Source organism: Lepidochelys olivacea (assembly GCF_965140295.1).
Source record: "Lepidochelys olivacea isolate rLepOli2 genome assembly, chromosome: 24".
NCBI classification, from domain to species: Eukaryota; Metazoa; Chordata; order Testudines; family Cheloniidae; genus Lepidochelys; species Lepidochelys olivacea.
In genome coordinates this window covers 2,231,190-2,235,071 of record NC_140434.1, presented here as the reverse complement: position 1 = coordinate 2,235,071, position 3,882 = coordinate 2,231,190, and the positions used below count along the sequence as shown (strand labels likewise).

At 45.9% G+C, this 3,882-nt stretch overlaps 1 long non-coding RNA gene across 1 annotated transcript; it reads left to right on the top strand.

Moving 5' to 3' along the window:
* Positions 1-524: 524 nt before the first annotated feature.
* LOC311512678 lies at positions 525-2,251 on the top strand. Its single transcript, XR_014709524.1, has 2 exons — positions 525-574; positions 1,246-2,251. It is a non-coding gene; the product is annotated as an uncharacterized lncRNA (long non-coding RNA).
* Positions 2,252-3,882: the final 1,631 nt, after the last annotated feature.

The window sequence follows — 3,882 nt, the reverse complement described above, 5'->3', positions numbered from 1 at the left end:
TACGATCTTTTTTGGAACTGTAAGTGGGACTTCAGTGGTTCATAGGTCTTAAACTGTCCGTCTGACAGAGGGAAATTTCAAGCCACAGGGCCTCAATGTGCCGTCCTCCTTGCAAATTCCATGGGGGGAACTGCCCTTGGCCCCCAGTACATACCAACACATATCAGGGTCGCTTTAAAGGATCAAATTGGAGTCCTCTATGTGACAGGAGATTGTGCAACAGATACAGCTCTTAATAAGCTCCCAATTCATTCCCAGAGTAACTATGGTGGAAGCACTAGAAGGACACCAGAAATGAATTTGTCTCAGAAAACTTTTAAGATGAAGGAAACCTGCAGTGTGTCATATGCATGCCAAACCATGTGAGGTAGAAAACAACAATCCTGAAGATTGAAGCAACCAATTATATCCACTGAAGGAGTGACGTGCACAGCAAAATGTTTTTCTGACTAATTAAGACCTCAAGCAAAGGGGTGTCTCAGATTCTCCAGGCCATCTAACAACCTGTATAAAAGCCCTCGCAACTCAGGGTTCTTTAACCGCTTCTCTTGACGTCTCCTCCTCAGTGGGCTGGGTAAGTGCGATTTCACTGAATCTCTCCATAGCTATCCAGATGTCTCGTTAGTGCTCATTTCAATTTTGCATATAGACTCCAATTACTGTCTATCTTACGGGAGTTTCCACGAAAAAATCTTGATTATTAAGTTGCAGGCATTGGTGGATTCATGGTATAAAGCGAGGGTGGCAATTTTTTGCAGAACTACACAGGCATTTGGGACACAAGTTCAGGTTTATTTTCATAAAGAAACAGGCATTCGAATCCCTTTGGCAGCTTTGAAAAAGCTCATAAACCACTTTTAATTCAACAGCAGCTCAGGCAGATTGCTACATTAGATGGATCTCTGCTCTGAACCAGTTCGGCAATTTCTCTGTTCTTATGTGCTCTGCTAGCAATGATAGGTGCAGATCCCCAGCTGGTGTAAGTTAGCTTAGCACCATTCATCTCCGTTGAACAGTGGCGATTTCCGCTGGCTCGGGCTCTGGTCCTTAACGTTTTGTACTGACGAAGAATATTTTTCATACATACATGGTCAAGTATTGCTGACTCGCAAGCTTTAGAAGCCAAAGTACCACGCGCTCTCTCTTTCTATGTGGCCCCCATTTCAATGGGAACTGAGCTTTGACCCGTTTATTCCACTGGCTCTAAGGCATTATGGTGACTCTTTTCCTTTCTGTGTGTTTCAGGTTTAGTTCCAACGCATGGAGATGTTGTTCCACCACCAAAAAAAGATTTGCAAACCTTGGTGCTGTAAACCGCACCAAAAGATTTGTAAACCTTGGTTCTGTAAACCGTGGGGTTATGGGGACTCAAGCGGTTACGGAGGCGATTATGGACACTGGCCGCCATGCTGCTGGAAAAAGCCATTCAAGTGCTGCTACCCCTATCCCTACCCCTGCTGCTACCCCCACCCCTATCCCTGCGGCCCCACAAACCTGTATCCATGTTTCGCTGAGGAGGAATAGCCATGGAACAAGGAACAACCAACAAACGAAAAGCAAGATACCGATTCACGGCTGAGCTCATGGACAATGGCTTTGGGAAATGCTGAGTGCCCACAACTCCCAAGGGAGCTGTGAGTTCTCAGCACCGCAGGAAACCTGCACCAGATTTCTATTTGCCAGGGGACACTTTAGCACAGTTTCTTCTAATACCGCCATACTCTCTCCTTTACTCTAGCTATCTGACGGCCCGAATCTCAGCTCCATCATGGCCCCTTTCGGCCTCTCTGACAGTGTCAATGCAGCAGGGGCCTGTGAGTTCATACAAATGATATTTACACTCACTCGAAGGCTCTTTACAAACCAACGTCCTGGGACGTAAGTGTCAATGAGAATTAGGGCCTATGTTTTCTAGCCTTTCCATAAATATGTACCATTTGTTTCCAGTTTCAACACTGCTACAGAAGATGTATAACAGAGAAAGAACTTAGTCCTCTCCTGATATTGTGCTTTGTCTAATTAGACTGGGGCTGGGATAACACAATTAACTGAAAATGGCTGCAAACAGGATTTGATTGTCACACTCTACAGCGGCACCAAAGAAAGAAGAACATCTGATGGGAAATGCATCACCTGGGAGCAGTTCATTTGTTGTAATCCTGGAAAACCTGGCAATGTATTTTCTACTCTGCATTCGGTCTGTTCCTATGTAATCCTATCAGATTAGCATTAAAGGGATTCTGAAACACGATAGCAATCCTCTGGTTTCCATTCTGGTCCATTCCTCATTTTACAAACATCTATGAGTTAGATGCCAAATACTTTGTAAATGTGGGTAACAATTCACTCCTGCGCAGGGAACCAGTGCCTGGGCACTGCTTCTGAACAACTGACTGATGCATAAACACTGACTCATTACTCCTCAGACCTCCTCTGCGACACAACTCTCTGCTTTTGTTAACTTCCACGGCTAGGGAAACTGAGGCACAGAGGCAGCCAGGGATTTGCTCACAGCTGCGGGAAGTGATTTGCTCAAGTTCACACAGTCAGGCCCTGGCAAAACCGGGATTAAAACTCACAATTTCCAGACTCCCAGCCTTTCTGATTATTTCCTCAGACTCTGTTACCCCTCCATGGAAACCCCCTCATGTCTTGCTGGTGTGATGACTTACAGCTCTCCGGCCGTACATGTGATTTAAAGATAATATACCTTTGCCCTCTAATATGGGACCCGTAATATGGCCACATTCTTTGAAATACAGAAACACAAGACTTTCCACTTTGACCCAATCAATGACCCAGCTAGTCCAGGTTTCAGAGTAGCAGCCGTGTCAGTCTGTATCCGTAAAAAGAAAAGGAGGACTTGTGGCACCTTAGAAACTAACACATTTATTAGAGCATAAGCTTTTGTGAGCTACAGCTCACTTCATCGGCTCTGACAGTGACCAACAACAGCTGCTTCAGAGGAAGGCTCAAGAAACTCTGCAGAAGGCAGTTGTGGGATAACCTGCCCATAGGAGAAGTTTCTGACTCATTTCTATTAATTACTCAGACCTATTCTTCATTATTGGCTAATGCCCTGAGGCAGGAAAGTTTATATCCCTGCCAAACAGAATGGAATAAGTCCGTCTCAATCTACCACTGCTCGAGGGTACGGCACACACCATTGTGCCTGGATTGCCCAGGGTACGCACCAGCTTCTCACTCTCCTTCTCCTGCCTGCTAACGTGGCTCTCCAGTCGGGTCACCAACTTTTCTCCACCCCTTCTGTGGTCCCGATTGTCCCACACTACAAGTCCAAGAACTGTCTACCCCTTTAAGGGTCCCCTGGAGCTCACAAACAGAACAGACTCCCTGCTCCCCCTAGCAACTCTTCACCCCTGGCAGAAGGGCAATACCAGGCCTTTGAACCACGCTAGCTTTCAAAATAGCTCTTCTCAGATGTAAGTTTGCATCGACTTTTGTTCTGCCCTGGGGTAAATTTCACTTTATCGGGATCACTCTCTCAATACACCTCCCTTATTAGGGTGATCATCAAAGCAGAACCATACACTTCTGTTAATTGTAGCATTGCTCATTGTTTGAATTGAAGGTTGGTGGCACAGGGCTTTCTAAGGGTTTGCAGTTACAACCTCAGCACTCACATCTCCATCCACGAGCACCTAAGAGAACTGAGGTCGTCTGAGAAAATGCAGATGATGTAGCCCACAAGAAGCACAGGAGAGATGGAGAAAAACCAGGACACGGACATGGGATGATATTACACCAATTCAGCCTCCGGCCAGCCATAGGATTCTGCATCATGAGATCAGTCTTCTGGTTTCTGCTGCATTCCTCAGTTAGCCGCCTCTGTGAGTTAGGTGCCTAAACACTTGGTAAATC